This window comes from Eubalaena glacialis, chromosome 18 (assembly GCF_028564815.1).
Source record: "Eubalaena glacialis isolate mEubGla1 chromosome 18, mEubGla1.1.hap2.+ XY, whole genome shotgun sequence".
Taxonomy (NCBI): domain Eukaryota; kingdom Metazoa; phylum Chordata; class Mammalia; order Artiodactyla; family Balaenidae; genus Eubalaena; species Eubalaena glacialis.
Window position 1 is genome coordinate 4,467,551 of NC_083733.1, and position 21,329 is coordinate 4,488,879.

At 44.9% G+C, this 21,329-nt stretch overlaps 1 non-coding gene across 1 annotated transcript; it reads left to right on the top strand.

Moving 5' to 3' along the window:
- The first annotated feature begins 582 nt into the window (after positions 1 to 582).
- On the top strand, positions 583 to 689 carry LOC133079241 (U6 spliceosomal RNA). Its single transcript, XR_009698121.1, has one exon. It is a non-coding gene; the product is annotated as a U6 spliceosomal RNA (small nuclear RNA).
- The last annotated feature ends 20,640 nt before the right edge of the window (positions 690 to 21,329 follow it).

Here is a 21,329-nt window from a genome sequence, read left to right on the forward strand (position 1 = left end):
CCAGGGCAGGGTTTACTGTCGGTTTTATTCCTGGCTGGGCCCCCAGGGCTGGCACCTAGTAGCCGCTCAATAAATTTTCGAGGAATGAATGAGTTTAACCATCAGGGATCTATCCTTGTCAGACTGATGCTACAGCCTGGATAAACCTTGAAAACATTATGCTAAGTGAAAGAAGTCAGACACAGAAGGACACATATTGTATGAGTCCATTTATATGAAGTGTCCAGAACTGGCAAGTCCATGGAGACAGAAAGATTAGTGGTTACCCAGGGCTAACCAGTTGGGGGGGAAATGGGGTGGGTGGCTGTTAAGAGATTTTGAGGGGGGAGAGTGATAAAAATGTTCTGAAATTAGGTGGTATTGATGATTGCGCAACTCTGAATATACAAAAAAACCATTGAAATGTACAATTCAAAAGGGTGAATATGGGATTTCCCTGGCGGTCCAGTGGTTAGGACGTGGCGTTTTCACTGCTGTGGCCTGGGTTCAATCCCTGGTCAAGGAACTAAGATCCTACAAGCCGCGCGGCGCCACCAGAAACAAAAAAAATATATGGTATGAGTTGTATCTCAGTAAAGCTGTGTGCTCGCTTCGGCAGCACATATACTAAAATTGGAACCATCCAGAAAATATTAGCATGGCCCCTGCGCAAGGATGACACGCAAATTCGTAAAGCGTTCCATATTTTTGTATGGCTGATTCACTTTGTTATAAAGCAGAAATTAACACACCATTGTAGAGCAATTATACTCCAATAAAGATGTTAAAAAAAAAAAAAAAAAAGCTGTTACAAAAACAAAACCAAACAAAAAAACTTCTCTCTGTCCCTGTTTTTCTATTCCCTGCCTTCTCTGGGAAGGATTGAGAGCATCTTTTTTTTTTAAATAAAGAATGCTCTCTTCGTGGTACAGGGAGGTACCTTTTTCTTTTTTTTTTTTTTAAAGTAAATTTATTTATTTATTTTGGCTGCATTGGGTCTTTGTTGCTGCGCATGGGCTTTCTCCAGTTGTGGCAAGTGGGGGCTACTCTTCGTTGCGAAGCACGGGCTTCTCACTCTGGTGGCTTCTCTTGTTGTGGAGCATGGGCTCTAGGCGCACAGGCTTCAGTAGCTGTGGCACGCGGGCTCAGTAGTTGTGGCTCGCGGGCTCCAGAGCGCAGGCTCAGTAATTGTGGCGCACGGGCTCCGCGGCATGTGGGATCTTCCCAGACCAGGGCTCGAACCCGTGTCCCCTGCATTGGCAGGGGGATTCTTAACCACTGCGCCACCAGGGAAGCCCTCAGGTATCTCTTTAAAGCCTTACTTGCCCATCTTTGACCCTTCCTTGACCCCTTCCCACCCCAACAAAGCTAATCTCACATCTTGTTCTAAGTCTGTATCTTGACATGCAAATCTCCACTATTACATGAATTCATGTACTTCTTCATTCATTAATTCACTCAGCAGACTTTTAGGGAATTCCTGCTATGTGCCAGGCACTGTGGTAGTTGCCAGGGATAGAAAGAAGATAGTTTCAAGGATTTTAGGGAGGGAGACAAACAAATAAATGAGCAATTACTGTATCTGGGTCAGTCTTGTGTTAGGGATATATTCAGAGTGCTACGGGTGGGATGTATTCTTTTTTATAGCTATACTTAAAGATTCTATATAGAAAGATAATGGATAAGGACAGGTAGATATAGATAGAGGTATATATGGATCTCTCTACACATACATGGATCTATCTATCTATCTAGAGAGATTTAGCTATAGATTTTTTATTGTATTGTATTTATTTATTTATTTTGGCCATGCCACATGGCATGTGGGATCTTGATCTAAGAACCTATGCCCCCTGCAGTGAAAGCACGGAATCCTAACCACTGGACCGCCAGGGAAGTCCCTAGATATTTTAGCAGCCTATAACTTGGCCTGGATGTCTGTCTTCCTGGTGATGGGTTCTATATGAATGAGAAGATGTACAAACTGAAGGGAGTGCCTGTAGTAAGGGCCTGGGACATGTTCAGGAATCCCCACGTGACACTGACCTGAAAAACGCGCAGGCTTGGCTAAGCTGACTTTGTCCTGTTTTCCCTATCACCACCTGGTGAACCATCCTTTCACTTTTTTTTCCTTTACATCTCATTTTCTCTCAAATTAGAAAAGTCACGCATGTTTAAGTTAATTTGGAAAATACAGAAAAGTCCGAAAGGAAAAATAAACCACTCACTCCTGCACTGTCCAAAAATAATTATTAATACTGTTGTCTCTCCATATTTTCCCCTTATGTAGTTTTTCACAATAATATCACCACTACCACCACAACCCCTGTACAGCTCACATGTGCTACACGTTGCTCTGAGCTCCCTGTACATATTCACTCATCTAATCTCCTGGACTCTTTGAGGGAGGTACTGTTTACTTTCTCTGTTTACAGAAGGGGAAACTGAGGCCTGGAAAAGTTAACTCTGTGCCCAAGGTCACAGAGCTCATAAGGAGCAGAGCTGGGCTCGGAACCTAGGCAGTCCTGTGTGTGTTTGTTCCCATGCCAGAGACAACCTGGCTTAGAAAAGACGAGTTTTTCCCAATATTCAAATTTCAATGATCAGACTTGTTTTGGTTCTGAATTTGGTCAGAGCTGGGCACCGCAGTCTGCAGGCCTAACCTTGCCTTCTGCACCATCCTGCCTTTGTGCCATGATAAAAGTGAGGCACGCTCCATGCAGAGAACTTGGAATACACAGACAAGCACAAACGGGAAAACATTACCCACCCGAGGAGAACAGCTGTCAGTACTTAAGCGTAGATCGGCCCAGTGTTCCCCACGCATCCATGCATGTGACTCCATGTGGCACAGGCCCTTTGGAAACTGCCCCCCCCGCACACACTTTTGCAAATATCACGAGCTTTTCACGTGTCAATAAGTTCTCTTCTATTGGATTGTGGACTTGACCCTCCCTCATTTTGGGGCACCCAGCTGGCTTCACTATTATAATAACACAGGTGAACATTCTTGCACCCACGCCTGATGGTAAAACGAAGTTGCTGGGTCAGAGGAGTGCCTGTTTGTAAGGCTCTGACCTCCCCGCAAAGCCTGTCTCGGTAAGTACCCCTAGTCAGTGGCTCAGCACCCCATCATTTCTGAGATTCAGCCCCATCAAGTGGAACCAGGGCCAGGTGGTTCCCTGGTTGTTCTTAAAGCAGGAAAAGAGCTTTTTCCTTTCTTCTGCAGTCTCTCCTGTGACCTGTTGTGGTGTTTTTTATTTGCTGTTTCATGCCTTGCTCCTCTGGACACGGGTACTTGTGGGACTTGTGCAGACAGACCCTCACAGGCACCTAGGGCCATGTGAGCTGGTAGGCAGGGCAGAGGCTGCCCCAAGCCTTCTTGCAGTACCCAGGCCCCCGATGGGCAACAGTGATTGCCGGGCAGGGGCAAAGATGCCTGGTCAAGAACCGTCCTGGACTATGTATGAAACAGATAACCAACAAGGACCTACTGTATAGCACAAGGAACTATACTCCATATTTTGTAATAACCTAAAAGGGAAAAGAATCTGAAAAAGAATATATACATTATATATGTATAACTGAATCATTATGTAGTACACCTGAAATTAACACGACATTGTAAATCAACTATACTGCAATTAAAAAAAAGAAACAGGGGCTTCCCTGGTGGCGCAGTGGTTAAGAATCCTTCTGCCAATGCAGGGGACATGGGTTCGAGCCCTGTTCTGGGAAGGTCCCACATGCCGCAGAGCAACTAAGCCCGTGCGCCACAACTACTGAGCCTGCGCTCTAGAGCCCGCGAGCCACAACTACTGAGCCCGCGTGCCACAACTACTGAAGCCTGCACGCCTAGAGCCCGTGCTCCGCAACAAGAGAAGCCACCGCAATGAGAAGCCCATGCACCGCAAAGAAGAGTAGTCCCTGCTACTAGAGGAAGCCCGCATGCAGCAACAAAGACACACACAGCCATAAATAAACAAAATTATATTAAAAAAATAAAAAATAAAATAAAAAAAGAAACAAATGGTCCTGGGGGGCAGGGTGAGGGGAGATGGAGCCTGTGAACGAGGTTCCAAGTCCCCCAGAACATGCTCCGTTGTCCCATTTGGCTTTGCTTACAAAATACAATGTCAAAAGGTAAAATTATTAAGAATTTCAAGACAACAATTGTAGAGCATTAAACCTCCAGTGCAGGGCCTTTCTGAGTGCGGGGCCCTGTGTGTCTTCTGGCCCTAGATGGAACAGTTGGGACTGTCACCAAAGAACCCTTGAGGCTAATGTTATGTTCATTCTCCAAGCCTCAGTTCCAAAGCATATGTCACAGCGGAACACCCTAGTACAGACGTGCATCACCTGGACACCCAGAATAACAAAAGGAGGGAGGGGGAGGGGCCGAGGCTGATTGTGGGTAACGCACAGGCCCCATGCTAAACACTCTCTCCATCACCTGTGGAATCCTCTTGGTACCTTGTGGGTCCATGCTACTGTTATTCCCACTTTACAGATGAGGAAACCGAGGCTCTGAACGATTGGCTGGCGCTAATATCACACAGCTGGTAAGTGCAGGAACCGGGATGAGGAACCCAGGCCATTGTATGCCAGCGCCCAAACAGTTACCCAGTTACCCAGCCTGGAAGGGCTGCAAGCTGCTTTTCTTTCAAATTACCTTCTTGGCTCTGACCTTCCTGGTGCTCAGGAGGTTGTAGCTGGTCCTAAGGGGAGGCAGGGAGAGGTGTCAGCGAGCTGCCAGCTGGGTCCCCGAACAGCTGGGCCTGGTTGTAGGGGCGGGGGCTGGAGGGGGGAGGCTGGGGGGGGAGGCCCGTGAGCACTGCTACTTGCAGCTGCAGCCCTCACCCTCCAGGGAGTTTCCAGGTCTCTGAGTCTCTTGGAGGAGGAGGAGGAGGGGAGAAGGAGGAGGTGGGGCCGGCTCTTTAAGAACTGTTCTCACCAGAGGTTTGTCCTTGGCCCAGCTTCCCTCCCAAAGCCTGAGTAATGTAGAAAAATCGCAGCCCAGCATAAACGAGTCAGCCTAGGGGCCACCTGGGATCACGTTCGCAAGCGGAATTCTTGGCTCAATCACTCCGGTAAGTTTGTAACTGTTTAGACTGTAGGATAAGAAGCAACAGACCAGCAAATGGGTAGAGCCACAGCGGGAATGTGGGCCCAGGCCTTGGTCGTCCCTAAAATCTCAGATTAAAAGAGAAAAGACCTCCCCTCAGTTGGCACTTGCTGTTTCCTCCTTCCGTCTCCCCGAGACTTTTCTCCCCAGCTCTGCCTGGATTTGAGCCCCGGCCTGGCTACTCCTCGGCTGTGTGAACTGGACCGGCTACACCGTGCCTCAGTTTCCCATCTCCAAATGGTGAAGCCTTTGTTCCTGTCATGGTGTTGACGAATTAATACATGATGGATGAGTGAGTGAATGAATGAATGAATAATAATAAATGAATTACTACATGCTGACCACTTCCGACAGTACCCCATGCATAAAGCTCCATAAATTTGAGCTTTTGCTGATGATGCCTGACTGTCTACCAATTAGAGAACTCTTCTATGGCTGAAGCCTTTGTTCCCTGTTAAAATAGAAATCATTTGAAAATTGATACTTTTTTTTCTTTTTTAATGGCCACTCTGCACAGCATGTGGGATCTTAGTTTCCCGACCAGGGATCGCCCCCTGGATTGGAAGGGTAGAGTCTTACCCACTGGACCGCCAGGGAAGTCCCCAGAATGGGCTCTTTTCTATTAGCTATTGACACCGTAGCATTCGTTCATCAGCTTCAGGCACGTTCTCAAGATCACGTTGTTGTCTTGTGACCAGAGGGAAAGGAAGATTCCAGCCCCCAAGAAAGGAAGAGAGAAGGCAGGAGGGGAGGCAGGTACCAGGCACAGAATGTACAGGAAGCTCCCTGTATGTCACGGCTTCTCCGGGAGCTGACTCCGTCTTGGGGCCCATCCGGTCAGAACTGCTTGTCACTTATCACCGAGGTCCCTAACTAAGCTGGCATTGCCCACAGCCTGACTCTGCCCTGGTTCACCAGACCAGGCACATGCTTCCCTGTTTGCCAACTGTGAAAATGAAGCGCTTGGCATTTCAGGGTTGCAAACCTGGCTGGGGTCCGAGGTTAGCAGGGAACCCTGACTGAGCCATGTCTCCTCTGGAATCTTCAAACCTCTCATGTGTAAAACTAGGCATATGGATAAAAGCCTTCCCAGAATTGTGTGGCCAGAGGAGCACAAATGCAATTCCTTGGAGATTCATTCACTGATTACACCCCCTGCCCTCCCGGATGGAATTACAATTGAAAAAGTCTCGGTGTTATCGTGTTTGACTTGGAGAACCTGGGCCGGGTGTCTAGGGTGGTCAAGCCTTCAAGCTCTAGAGCTGTGCTAGGCAAAATGGTCACCGTCAGCCACATGTGGCCATTTCCATTTCAATTAGTTAAAATTTCATAAAATTTAAAGTTCACTTTTTCAGTTGCCTGAGCCCCATGTCACATCCTCACCAGCCACCTGCAGCTAGTGGCGCCCATATGAGACAGCACAGATCATAGAACAATTCCATTGTCTCACAACATTCCAGAGGCACTGCCCTAGAGCAGTTCTTGCTAACTGCATGACTTTGAGCAAGTTACTTACTTCTCTGGGCCTCGGTTTCTTTATCTGCAAAATGGGAATTCATCTACTCAACAGCAAATACTTACTGAGTGCTGGCCATGGGTCAGGTACTCTTTTAGGTGCTGGGGATATAGTGCTAAACACAGATAAATAAAATCATGACTCTCATGGAACTGACATAGAGGAGGGACCAGAGTACTCTTCTCCAAGAGTTGGTTTGAAGATGAAATGAAATAGAGCAGGAAAAGCATTTAACATTGTGCCTGGCACATTCTAAGTGCTTAAGAAATGTTAGTCACGATTATTACTAGTAATCTGCCCAGCTCCCTTCTCCCACAGCCCTGCTACTACCTGGGATGGGAAACACATAACAAGTATGCCTTCACTTCCCATCCAGTACCCATGGCAGACATTGCTAATCCATCACAGCACTTTCCCACTGAGCCCAGAGGTACTGATGGGATTCTAGGAACAGCATGGAGCAGGGCTCTCAGACACATCCTCTTCAACATCACCTCCAAGTTCTCCTATGAGCTGCATGGCCCCCACAATCCTTAGGTTCTGTCTGTCGAGTTCAAACTCAGACTCCAGGCACAGGCCTGACCCTTCTTGGGGGAAAGAGCAAGTGCCTGGCCGGTACCTTGTCAGCCAAGCAGCTGGTCCTGCTTTGACCACTTGGCAGTAACTGGCTTCTTGCTTTGCTGCCTGTTGGAGTGGGGTCTGGCCGTGTTCTCACCAGGGCTCCTGGAGTCTTGAATACCGTTCCTCTCTTTTATTCAAGAAAAATGGATTGTCTCCAGGCCGGACAAATGGTCCTGGCCAAAAAGGGCTGAGTCAAACCCGGCCCCACATCCGAAGTGGGAGAGAGACACGTGGACTTGCAATTGTAATATAGTGAGATAAGGGGGAGGGTGGAGGTTGGCCCTTGGCCGTGGGGACCCAGGGCAGGAAGAACACTGGGTCCCCGGGAGTCTGCTCCACGGGAAGGGTTGCGTCCTTTTCCATCCTTTGAACTGCCTGTCCTAGCTCCCGCTCTCCCCCACTGCAAGGAATGACCTGAACAGCCCGACCTGACTCAGCAGGGCTGTCTTCTCTCTGGATCGCCCATCGTTTTGGTTCTGCTGGTCGCCTTCACTCAATAATTCAGTATGACATGTGGTAACGACACGTGGTATGAAGATGTCTCAGTGCAACTCTTGCTTCTACCACTTACCAGCTGTGTGACCTTGGGCAAATTACCCAGCCTCTCTGTGCCCTGCTTTCCTCCTCTGTGAAATGAAGTTTACAGTAGAGCCTTTCCGCCTCCCCCTCCATGGCTTAGCATGCTGCCTGGTGTGAGATACTGGCTCACTGCTGCTGTCATTCACATACACATCTCCAGATCCCCAGAGATTTTTCTCTTTTACTCTGTTGGCCTGGTTCATTCGAGGAATGAAAAATTTTTTCAAATGCTAAACTTTCCTGGCACCCCCGGGATAAAGCTTCTCTGCTCATGACGTATAACTATGGGGAATGACATTTGAGCTATGTTTGAAAGGGTAAGTTGGACATCCCAAGCAGATGAGAGAGGAGAAGGCATCCCAGGCAGAGGGAATGGCACGTGCAAAGGCCCAGAGGAGTGAAGCAGTGGACAGCCGAGGAAGAACCCGGGCTGGCTGGAACATGGGGTGCTTGCAGGGAAACAGCAGGAAATGGGGTCGACAGGGGGAGACTGGACACCACAAGGACAGATACCCTTCGGCAATGAGCTGGGTGCCTGGCAAGGGTGGTTGAAGTAGCTTTATTTTTATTTATTTTTGAAGTATAGTTGATTTACAATGTTGTGTTAATTTCTGTTGTACAGCAAAGTGATTCAGTTATATGTATGTATACATTCTTTTTTATATTCTTTTCCATTATGGTTTATCACAGGATATTGAATATAGTTCCCTGTGCTATACAGTAGGACCTTGTTGTTTATCCATCCAATATATAATAGTTTGCATCTGGAAGTAGTGTTATTTTAAATTCCCCAAGCACACCATGAACTTTGGGAAGGCGAAGCTCTTTTATCCTAATTCTTTGTTACACTCAGTATATATTTGTTGTCTGTGTCAAAAGTTTCAGCAGCCTTGAGGCTCCTTTTCCGTATAACCCGTAATAATCCACAAGCAGAGGATGCTGCTCAAGCCTTGCCCAGATCTCACCTGCCCTGGACAGCCTGGAAGTTTTCAGCCACCCCCCCCCATCCCCACCCCCCCCAAGGGCAGCCTGCAGCCAGTGGCTGATCAATAGCAAGGTGTAAAGGTCTGGCTCTTGCCTCAAGGTAGAGAGGACAGTTTTGTGGTTCTGTTCGTGCTCCAGGGCTCCTCTGGGATCACGCTAAGGCTAGTTTCCCTGCCGAGACCACACCCCTTCGTCGGGCTTTCTCGCTGCCCTGTGCTGCTTCCTTAGCTCCTTAAGGTTTCTCCTGCGAACTCTCACTCAATAAACCACTGCATGAAAATCCAGGTCACAGGTTCTGCATCTTAGAAACCTCACCTAAGGTGCCACAGATGAACAAGTGCATGAAGGGGCAGGGCTATTGGTGACAACTGCCCTTTTCTTCCTTCTCCTCCTCCTCCTGAAACAATAGCCCTTGTCCCCTACCAATCCTTTTCTCCTTTGTCTGGGTTCCCCCAAAAGCAGACCCTGAGGCTAGAATTCAGGTTCAAGTAGCTAATTTGGAAAGTGCAAGAAACAGTCATGGGGGCGGGGGTAGGGAGACAGGGAGGGGAAGAGGTTCTAACAGCGCAGGTCAAGCTGGAACTTTAGAGGTGACTCTTGGAAATAACAGAAAACACACACCTTAGAGCTTTTCTACACAAGAGGTGGGGCAGATGGGGTATTTGCACATCATTCCTGGTGTGTATTGGCTGACAGCTCTTTGTGGGTGTTAATCAGCCTGCATTCCCAACCTGCTGGGCCAGTGGGCAGAACATTTTCTGTGAATCAGGGGCAAAGCCCTCAGACCCAGAGCTGCAAATACTGGTATACCGCTGGAGGAGTAAGGCCTGAGGAATATGGATGGAACACCAAGAGCATCTGCCATACCTTCCTTTATGGAACTATTCCTCCCCAAAATCCTTTCCAAAAGCTTCTGTTGAAGCTGCCCATCTGAGAACCTCACACAGCCCCACCCACTAGTGTGGGCACGTGATCCATGTCTAGCCAATCACGGTAGCCGATTCCTCGGCTACCGTGTTTGGCTCAAGGAGTGGACATGTCATCCAAGCAGGGCCAATCAGAATCTTTCTCTGGGATTTTTATACAGTTGCTGGGTGAGAGAAGTTGTACTTTCTGTCACTAACTGGGGAGGGTGTAAACTCAAAGTCCGCATGGAAGTAGCTCATTTGCAATAGAAGCGAATGTGGCCAACACGCAGGGGAAGAGAACTGAGAGATGGGAGAGACAGAGTGAGAGAGAGGATGAAGACGATGATGTTGAATTCCTGGTCCCATTGTACTTCTAGGTGGTTACTTGTGCCAGTAAATTCCCCATCTTTTTTCCCCCAAAACTATTGGCTTAAGCTGGTGTGATTTCTGTTTATCTCATTTGCAACATCTGAGTCCTTACTAATGCAGAGTCTTCATACTTTAATCCCTCAGTCTCAAAAGTGGCAGCATTTCAGGGATGAAGACATATCTGTTGACTGAGAATCTTGGATTATGAGTCTCTGTCCTCGAGGCCAGGCCATTTCCATGCTGTTAGTTCCGGGAAGGCTGAGCTCAACTGGAAAGTTTCATATTTTTCTTTTCCAAGTTACGTAATACGTGTGATTCCAGGAAGCAGGAATTCAGGATGGGGGTTTGGAACAGGGGATCAGAGGTTGTTGATCCAGGGATGTACCCTCAATTTGCCCAATGCTGGGGTGACTGTGTAGTCAATCCCGTGGGACTTCTTGGGGGAATGCATTTCAGAACTGTCCACCCAGGAGATGGAAGGGGCACACATTTGTTTATTGGTTCCTGCACTGCCACTGTCGAGGGTAGCCCATGGGCGCTAACCCCACCGCCAACTTCTGGGTTGTGCAGTATGGGTCCCTCGAGGGCTTTGTGGTATTTCATGCCATGGTGTCTGCGAAGTCTGGGGATTGAAGACGTAACTTGGTCCTGTGTGTGTGGGGGGGGAGTCCCCGTCATTTTGCTTTTGCACAAAATCGGCAAGGCTTGGGCAGAACTGCTGGCTGTAGTGAGATGAGTTAGAGGTGGGGAGAGAGGATCTGAAGAGTGAGCACTTCACCAGTGACAATTTCTCATCTAGCAGATTGAAGACCGTAGTCCACCCTTACCCTTTACTCTCTTAAATCAGGATGGGGACTGCAGAGTTGTCTCTGCCACAACCCTTGTCTGCCTGTTGACCTTCAATCTCTTGCAAAGTCCCCTTTCTGGTCTAAGTGTCACCTTCTGAGCATCCAGAGATTTGGCAGGCCTGGGTCTGCATATTGGTTCCCTGCCCCTACCCACTCCCTCTGACCACCTTGGTGGGCTGGCACCAATACTGCTCTGGCTGGCATGTCCTCCCCTGCCCCTTCCTCTTGGGTCAGTCTCAGAGAGTTCTTAACATTGTAATGGGAGAAAGAATCCTGACAATATCAGTTATGCCACCCATTGGCAAATGAGGTGGGCTGGTTATTCTCTATTTGCTTGCTCCCCAGATTCATTCTTCACTTCTCTCCGTCCTGGAAGTCTGACCTTAATGAATGGCATCACCTAGGCTCCCTCCACTATGACTTCCTGTTGGGGTCAGCCAGTGGGAGGCACCAGCTGGAGACTGGAGTGCAGGAGGAGAGAGGTGGGGGCATTTCTTTCCCTGCCCACCCCCTGCTTTGGGCTGAGGCTCTGTCAGTGGCTTCAGTGACCACAGCTCCTGCCAGGCAATCCTGTTAAAGAGAAACTATTCTGACACTAGCTAAAGATGCGAGATAGACTTTATTCAGGACTACTGTAACAGGGAGAGAATCCAAGCTCACCTCTGAATATAACAGAGACAGCTAAGGGTTTATAGCAAAGTCAGGGGTCAGTGGATGGAAAATTACTAAGGGGAGCTATCAAGGGTTGGGAGATTCTTGCTAAATTGACTTAATAGGATTCTTGCTAAAGGCAGGCCAAGGGCTTAGATATCAAAGGTGGGGATGAGGAATTTGATCAGATATCAAGGGTGAGGGGATTCTCCCTAAACTGACTTATCAGGATACTTTGCTAAAACTGGGCTAGTCAAGCCAAAGACAGGATGGGGTCATGGTCAAGGCCTAGTGGAGAAGAGGGATCAGAAGAGCATGACTAAAGTTTGGCCAAGGAGGCATCTTTGCAATCCCTCTTCCAGACTCTAGCCCCCCAGACCCTAGTAATGCTCTTTCCTGCATTTGTGTCTTCAGGCCCAGGGTGGTGACAGCTCCATTCTTGCTGGCCCTGGGTACCTCAGCAGGTTCTTCTAACTCGATTCTCTAAATAGTCCCTTATTTATTTTTTAATTTAATTTTAATTTTAATTTTTGGTTGTGCCATGTGGCTTGTGGGATCTTAGTTCCCTGACCAGGGATTGAACTCATGCCATGGGAGTGAAAGCACCAAGTCCTAACCATTGGACTGCCAGGGAACTCCCTATGTTCCTTTATTTAAATTCTCTTCAGAATCCCATCTGATGTGCCTTCTGTTTGCTGTCAGCACTCTGACTCCAAACACTGGGAAAATTTGGCTTTCAAACTATTTATCTGTCATTTTCCAAAATGGCTTGTAGAGTTGTCTGCTTTCTCCCTCATACTGTCATAAGAACCTGAATTTCTGGTCTAAAGGGAAGGGAAATATGAACCCACAGCATTACATGGTAGGGAACACATGAGGATGTACAACCAGGAGACCCAGCACTTGTACTTACATGTGTGTGGCAATGGACAGATGGCTGAGCCTCAGTCGTCCCATCAATAAAATGGGCAGGGGCTTCCCTGGTGGCGCAGTGGTTAAGAATCCACCCACCAGTGCAGGGGACACGGGTTTGAGCCCTGGTCCAGGAAGATCCCACATGCCGCGGAGCAACTAAGCCCGTGCGCCGCAACTACTGAGCCTCGCTCTAGAGCCCGCAAGCCACAACTACTGAGCCCGTGTTCCACAACTACTGAAGCCCATGCGCCTAGAGCCCGTGCTCTGCAACAAGAGAAGCCACCACAATGGGAAGGCTGCACACTGCAACAAAGAGTAGCCCTCGCTCGCCACAGCTAGAGAGAACCCGTGCACAGCAATGAAGACCCAATGCAGCCAAAAATAAATAAATAAATAAATAAATAAATAAGAATAAAATAAAATGGGCACAATAAAGCGACCCTGCCAATCAGCCTGTAGCCAGCAATATGTCTAGTATTGTGAGGTCACGGAAGGAATATTTATTGAATGAAAGAATGAGTGGATGATTGATTAAAATGACCTAATGCAAAACAGGCACCTCTGGGGACTTCCTTGGTGGTTCAGTGGTTGGGAGGCTGCAACTCCACGCTTCCACTACAGGGGGCATGGGTTTGATCCCTGGTCGGGGAACTAGGATCCTGCATGCCACACAACATGGCCAAAAAAAAAAAAAAGGCACCTCTAGCTTCTAATGGTTAAGCAAATTTTAATTTTTATACATTTATTTTTTTAAGATGCTCTCTTCACCAACTTCCACTTTATTGACTCACTAGATTAATGTACCTGTCCCATTTCTTCTGTGAAACACACAAGCACATTGAACCCTCCACCTATGTACTTCTTCCCTTACCTTTGGCCTCTGTGCTTAGGTAGAGTCAGTTGTGTTTGCTCCCAAATTTGTGTATAGCAGTTGTGTTTATTATTGTCACTAATTGATTCAATTAAGTGTTACAGAAATTGTAGAAACATGAGGGTAAAAAGAAAGAATATTGTCTCTATGAAAACTGATATGAATCTTGGGAAAACTTGAAGCGAGTGACTGAGGAAATTGACATCAAATGAGTTGTAGAAACTGGGACAGAGAAGTTGGAAGGAAATTGTGAGCCCCAGGTGGGGGGCATCGTTCTACACATTGATGGCTTTGAAAGCATCTTCAGGTTCTCCAGCTGCCATAAAGAACAGGAAATGGGAAATTGTAGCAGAAGAGTTATAGATGTGGTCCATGTGAGAAGAAAGACCCAGGCCTATAAAAAAGAATGAAATAATGCCATTTGCAGCAACATGGATGGGCCTGGAGATTATCATACTAAATTAAGTCAGACAGAGAAAGACAAATACCATATGATATCACTTATATGAGCAATGTAAAAAAATGAAACAAATGAACTTATTTACAAAACAGAAATAGACCCACAGACGTAGCAAACTTATGATTCCCAAAGAGGAAAGGGGGAGGAGGGATAAATCAGGGATTTGGGATTAACAGATATACACTATATTTATATACTTTTTTTTTTTTTAAACTTTGGGTTTATTTATTTATTTATTTATTTATTTATTTATTTATGGCTGTGTTGGGTCTTCGTTTCTGTGCGAGGGCCCTCTCTAGTTGCGGCAAGTGGGGGCCACTCTTCATCACGGTGCGCGGGCCTCTCACTATCGCGGCCTCTCTTGTTGCGGAGCACAGGCTCCAGAGGCGCAGGCTCAGTAATTGTGGCTCACGGGCCTAGTTGCTCCGCGGCATGTGGGATCCTCCCAGACCAGGGCTCGAACCCGTGTGCCCTGCATTGGCAGGCAGATTCTCAACCACTGCACCACCAGGGAAGCCCCACTATATTTAAAATAGGTAAACAACACAGACCTACTATCTGGCACAGGGAACTGTATTTAATACCTTATAATAACTTATAATGGAAAATAATCTGAAAAAGAATTAATATAAATGTAACTGGATCACTTTGCTCTATACCGGAAACTAATACAACATTGTAAATCAGCTATACTTCAATTAAAAAAAAAAAAAAAAAAGAAAGAAATACACAGGCCTGTTTCAGCCAGCCCATGCGCAAAGAAGAATGTACACACATGTGTTTGGTCCAATCAAATACTCACGGTATGGATGAATTTAAGGTGACTTCCTGGGATAACTGACTTCTTTGATTCACTATTAGCTGATTGACCAAAATCCTGATTTTATAGCATAAGAAAGCTTCCTTGTCTTTCTGAATTTCTCTGCTTTTTTTCCATTTCTTCCAATTTCTCATTTTCTGTTTTCTCTGCTATTTTTCCTTCCTTTTTCTCTACTAAATGTCCAAGTATGAAACTGGTTTTTAAATTTATTTAATTTTATTTAATATTAAATTTAAAATTAATTTTAAATTTATTATATCTATTGAATTCAATGGCGTATTCTCTGTTAATAAACAATATTTCTTTACCTACTGCAGGCTGCTGTTATGGGCTGCTAAAACCCAAAGGGATGCTTATTTTAACACATACTGCAGGCAATTGTGGCTTTTTAATTTGCATATTGTTCACATTAATTTCTTCCTCTCTGTAGGCTTCCTCTGTATAATAGTTTCCCTTTGCCAGCATAAAATAAACACTTCAGGAAAAAACCTTATTGGACCCTGATAGTATAGTTTAAATGCTCTAGGGAAAATTATTGTTGAAAGGAATTCAGTGCTAGATTTTGTTTTTTTTTTTTGGTTTGTTTTTAGTGGAACCAAGAACCAAGGTTTTCATATACTTTGTTTGCTTAAAATCAGGCAGAACTATAAACATGTTTCTGTCTGAGAGGAATTTATAGCCTGTTAAGGGGAAATAAAACAGAGGGTTTTTACAAAGCAAGTTTAAAAGTTTAACTGATGGGACTTCCCTGGTGGCACAGTGGTTAAGAATCCACCTGCTAATGCAGGGGACACGGGTTCGAGCCCTGGTACGGGAAGATCCCACATGCCGCAGAGCAACTAAGCCCGTACGCCACAACTAATGAGCCTGCGCTCTGGATCCCACGTGCCACAACTACTGAGCCCACGTGCCACAACGACTGAAGCCTGCGTGCCTAGAGCCTGAGCTCCGCAACAACAGAAGCCACCACAATGAGAAGCCCGTGCACTGCAACGAAGAGCAGCCCCCGCTCACTGCAACTAGAGAAAGCCCGCGTGGAGCACCAAAGACCCAACGCAGCCCAAAATAAATACTAAATAAATAAATAAATTCATTAAAGGAAAAAAAAAAAAAGACCATGGGTTCAAGTCCCAATCTGGGTTTCACTGTTAAAAAAAAAAAAAGTTTAACTGATGACACAAGATCCTCTGTGTTACTGAAACTTCTTTGTCATGTCAAAAGTAGAATCTAGTTCAGAAAAGCAACAGTCACTAGATCAAGAATTAACGCTCACGGATCCTTTGCTGTGAAGGGGGACTCACTACCTCCCAGAAGACTCCACTGTAAGGAGCTTCTTTTTTCTTTAATCAATATATATATATATATTTTAATGTCTTTATTGGAGTATAGTTGCTTTACAATGTTGTGTTAGTTTCTGCTGTATAACAAAGTGAATCAGCTATACATATACATATATCCCCATATCTCCTCCCTATCCCACCCCTCTAGGTGGTCACAAAGCACTGAGCTGATCTCCCTGTGCTATGCGGCTGCTTCCCACTAGCTATCTATTTTACATTTGGTAGTATATATATGTCAGTGCTACTCTCTCACTTCGTCCCAGCTTACCCTTCCCCCTCCCCGTGTCCTCAAGTCCATTCTCTACGTCTGAGTCTTTATTCCTGTCCTGCCCCTTGGTTCATCAGAACCATTTTTTTTTTTAGATTCCATATATATGTGTTAACATATGGTATTTGTTTCTCTCTTTCTGACTTATTTCGCTCTGTATGACAGTCTCTAGGTCCATCCACCTCACTACAAATAACTCAATTTCGTTTCTTTTAATGGCTGAGTAATATTCCATTGTATATATGTGCCACATTTTTAAAAAAAATTAATTTATTTATTTTGGGCTGCATTGGTTCTTTGTTGCTATGCGTGGGCTTTTCTCTAGTTGCGGTGAGCGGGGGCTACTCTCCCTTGTGTTGTGCGGGCCTCTCATTGCGGTGGCTTCTCTTGTTGCGGAGCACAGGCTCTAGGTGCACGGGCTTCAGTTGTGGCACACGGGCTCAGTAGTTGTGGCTCGCAGGGTCTAAAGCGCAGGCTCAGTAGTTGTGTTGCATGGCCTTAGTTGCTCTGCGGCATGTGGGATCTTCCCGGACCAGGGCTCGAACCCGTGTCTCCTGCATTGGCAGGCGGATTCTTAACCACTGCACCACCAGGAAGCCCATGCCACATCTTCTGTATCCATTCATGTGTCGATGGACACTTAGGTTGCTTCCATGTCCTGGCTATTGTAAATAGAGCTGTAATGAACATTGTGGTACATGACTCTTTCTGAATTATGGTTTTCTCAGGGTATATGCCCAATAGTGGGATTGCTGGATAATATGGTAGTTCTATTTTTAGTTTTTTAAGGAACCTCCATACTGTTCTCCACAGTGGCTGTATCAATTTACATTCCCACCAACCGTGTAGGAGGGTTCCCTTTTCTCCACACCCTCTCTAGCATTTATTGTTTATAGATTTTTTGATGATGGCCATTCTGACCAGTGTGAGGTGATACCTCATTGTAGTTTTGATTTGCGTTTCTCTAATGATTAGTGATGTTGAGCATCTTTTCATGTGTTTGTTGGCAATCTGTATATCTTCTTTGGAGAAATATCTATTTATGTCTTCTGCCCATTTTTGGATTGGGTTGTTTGTTTTTTGATATTGAGCTGCATGAGTTGCTTGTATATTTTGGAGATTAATCCTTTGTCAGTTGCTTTGTTTGCAAATATTTTCTCCCATTCTGAGGGTTGTCTTTTGTCTTGTTTATGGTTTCCTTTGCTGTGCAAAAGCTTTTAAGTTTCATTAGGTCCCATTTGTTTAATTTTGTTTTTATTTCCATTACTCTAGGGGGTGGGTCAAAAAGGATCTTGCTGTGATTTATGTCATAGAGTGTTTTGCCTATGTTTTCCTCTAAGAGTTTTATAGTGTCTGGCCTTCCATTTAGGTCTTTAATCCACTTTGAGTTTATTTTTGTGTATGGTGTTAGGGAGTGTTCTAATTTCTTTCCTTTACATGTAGCTGTCTAGTTTTCCCAGCACCACTTATTGAAGAGACTGTCTTTTCTCCATTGTATACTCTTGCCTCCTTTATCAAAGATAAGGTGACCATATGTGCGTGGGTTTATCTCTGGGCTTTCTCTCCTGTTCCATTGATCTATATTTCTGTTTTTGTGCCAGTACCATACTGTCTTGATTACTGTAGCTTTGTAGTATAGTCTGAAGTCTGGGAGCCTGATTCCTCCAGCTGCATTTTTCTTTCTCAGGATTGTTTTGGCTATTCTGGGTCTTTTGTGTTTCCATACAAGTTGTGCAATTTTTTGTTCTAGTTCTGTGAAAAATGCCATTGGTAGCTTGATAGGGATTGCACTGAATCTGTAGATTGCTTTGGGTAGTATAGTCATTTTCACAATGTTGATTCTTCCAATCCAAGAACATGGTATATCTCTCCATCTGTTTGTATCATCTTTAATTTCGTTCATCAGTGTCTTATAGTCTTCTGTATACAGGTCTTTTGTCTGCTTAGGTAGGTTTATTCCTAGCTATTTTATTCTTTTTGTTGCAATGGTAAATGGGAGTGTTGCCTTAATTTCTCTTTCAGATTTTTCATCATTAGTGTATAGGAATGCAAGAGATTCCTGTGCATTAATTTTGTATCCTGCTACTTTACCAAATTCATTGATTAGCTCTAGTAGTTTTCTGGTAGCGTCTTTAGGATTTTCTATGGATAGTATCATGCCATCTGCAAACAGTGACAGCATTACTTCTTCTTTTCTGATTTGGATTCCTTTTATTTCTTTTTCTTCTCTGATTGCTGTGGCTAAAACTTCCAAAACTATGTTGAGTAATAATGGTGAGAGTGGGCAACCTTGTCTTGTTCCTGATCTTAGAGGAAATGGTTTCAGTTTTTTATCAATGGTTTCAGTTTTTCATCATCATCAAATGGTTTCATCATCACATGTTGGCTGTGGGTTTGTCATATATGGTCTTTATTGTGTTGAGGATGGTTCCTCTATGCCTACTTTCTGGAGGTTTTTATCATAAATGGGTGCTGAATTTTTTTTTTTTTTTAAATTTTATTTATTTATTTATTTTTGGCTGCATTGGGTCCTCGTTGCTGCGCGTGGGCTTTCTCTAGTTATGTGAGCGGGGGCTACTCTTCGTTGCAGTGCGCGGGATTCTCATTGCAGTGGCTTCTCTTGTTGTGGCACGCGGGCTCTAGAGCACAAGCTCAGTAGTTGTCGCGCACAGGCTTAGTTGCTCTGCGGCATGTGGGATCTTCCGGATCAGGGCTCGAACCCGTGTCCCCTGCATTGGCAGGCAGATTCTTAACCACTGCGCCACCAGGGAAGTCCCGGTGCTGAATTTTTGTCAAAAGCTTTTACTGCATCTATTGAGATTATCATATGGTTTCTATCCTTCAATTTGTTAATATGGTGTATCACATTGATTGATTTGCATATATTGCAGAATACTTGCATTCCTGGGATAAACCCCACTTGACCATGGTGTATGATCCTTTTAATGTGCTGTTGGATTCTGTTTGTTAGTATTTTGTTGAGGATTTTTGCATCTATGTTCATCAGAGATATTGGCCTATAGTTTTTTTTTGTGGGTGTGACATCTTTGTCTGGTTTTGGTATCAGGGTGATGGTGGCCTCGTAGAATGAGTTTGGGAGTGTTCCTCCCTCTGCTATACTTTGGAAGAGTTTGAGAAGGATAGGTGTTATCTCTTTTTTAAATGTTTGATAGAATTCGCCTGTGAAGCCATCTGGTCCTGGGCTTTTGTTTGTTGGAAGATTTTTTTTTTTTTTTTTTAATTTATTTATTTATTTAAATATTTATTTTTTGGCTGTGTTGGGTCTTCGTTTCTGTGCGAGGGCTTTCTCTAGTTGGGGCAAGCGGGGGCCACTCTTCATCACGGTGCGCGGGCCTCTCACTATTGCAGCTTCTCTTGTTGCAGAGCACAGGCTCCAGACGCGCAGGCTCAGCAGTTGTGACTCACGTGCCTAGTTGCTCCGCGGCATGTGGGATCTTCCCAGACCAGGGCTCGAACCCGTGTCCCATGCATTGGCAGGCAGATTCTCAACCACTGCGCCACCAGGGAAGCCCTGTTGGAAGATTTTTAATCACAGTTTCAATTTCAGTGCTTGTGAATTGTCTGTTTACATTTTCTATTTCTTCCTGGTTCAGTCTTGGAAGGTGGTGCTTTTCTAAGAATTTGTCCATTTCTTCCAGGTTGTCCATTTCATTGGCATATAGTTGCTTGTAGTAATCTCTCATGATCCTTTGTATTTCTTCAGTGTCAGTTGTTACTTCTCCTTTTTCACTTCTAATTCTGTTGATTTGAGTCTTCTCCCTTTTTTTCTTGATGAGTCTGGCTAATGGTTTATCGATTTTGTTTATCTTCTCAAAGCACCAGCTTTTAGTTTTATTGATCTTTGTTATTGTTTCCTTCATTTCTTTTTCATTTATTTCTGATCTGATCTTTATGATTTGTTTCCTTCTGCTAACTTTGGGTTTTTTTTTGTTCTTCTTTCTCTAATTGCTTTAGGTGTAAGGTTAGGTTGTTTATCTGAGATGTTTACTTGTTTCTTGAGGTAAGATTGTATTGCTATAAAGTTCCCTCTTAGAACTTCTTTTGCTGCATCCCATAGGTTTTGGGTCGTTGTGTTTTCATTGTCATTTTTTCTAGGTATTTTTTGATTTCCTCTTTGATTTATTCAGTGATCTCTTGGTTATTTAGTAGCGTATTGTTTAGCCTCCATGTATTTGTATTTTTTTACAGTTTTTTTCCTGTAATTGATATCTAGTCTCATAGCATTGTGGTTGGAAAAGATACTTGATACGATTTCAATTTTCTTAAATTTACTAAGGCTTGATTTGTGACCCGAGATATGGTCTATCCTGGAGAATGTTCTATGAGTACTTGAGAAGAAAGTGTATTTTGTTGTTTTTGGATGGAATGTCCTATAAATATCAATTAAATCCATCTTGTTTAATGTGTCATTTAAAGCTTGTGTTTCCTTATTTATTTTCATTTTGGATGATCTGTCCATTGGTGAAAGTGGAGTGTTAAAGTCCCCTACTATTATTGTGTTACTGTCGATTTCCCCTTTTATGGCTCTTAGCATTTGCCTTATGTATTGAGGTGCTCCTATGTTGGGTGCATAAATATTTAAAATTGTTACATCTTCTTCTTGGATTGATCCCTTGATCATTATGTAGTATCCTTCTTTGTCTCTTGTAATAGTCTTTATTTTAAAGTCTATTTTGTCTGATAGGAGAATTGCTACTCCAGCCTTCTTTTTTTTTTATCATTTATTCATTTATTTTTTGCTGCGTTGGGTCTTCATTGCTAGGCGCAGGCTTTCTCTAGTTGCAGTGAGTGGGGGCTACTCTTTGTTGCGGTGCGCGGGCTTCTCATTATGGTGGCTTCTCTCTGTTGCAGAGCACGGGCTCTAGGTGTGCAGGCTTCAGTAGTTGTGGCATGCGGGCTCAGTTGTTGTGGCTTGCGGGCTCTAGAGCTCAGCCTCAGTAGCTGTGGTGCACGGGCTTAGCTGCTCTGTGGCATGTGGGATCTTCCCAGACCAGGGCTCGAACCTGTGTCCCCTGCCTTGGCAGGCGGATTCTTAACCACTGCACCACCAGGGA